Consider the following 204-nt stretch of genomic DNA (forward strand, 5'->3'; position numbering starts at 1 on the left):
GCCAAGGATTCCCTTCGGCGAAGTCAGCGGGACCAGGGGAGAGCCCCGACACGCTCGACTGCCCCCGGTCTTCCAGCGTTCGAGTGCCGGTGGCCGCCACCGGCCACCGGTCTTTGCCCAACCAACGCGCAGAGCAGCTTGCCCCCGACAAAAAACCGCCAGGCGGAACAACCTCAAGCGGGGGGGGGGGGGCCGGTGGGGAAA

The sequence above is a fragment of the Strix uralensis genome, chromosome 40 (genome assembly GCF_047716275.1).
Source record: "Strix uralensis isolate ZFMK-TIS-50842 chromosome 40, bStrUra1, whole genome shotgun sequence".
NCBI lineage: Eukaryota > Metazoa > Chordata > Aves > Strigiformes > Strigidae > Strix > Strix uralensis.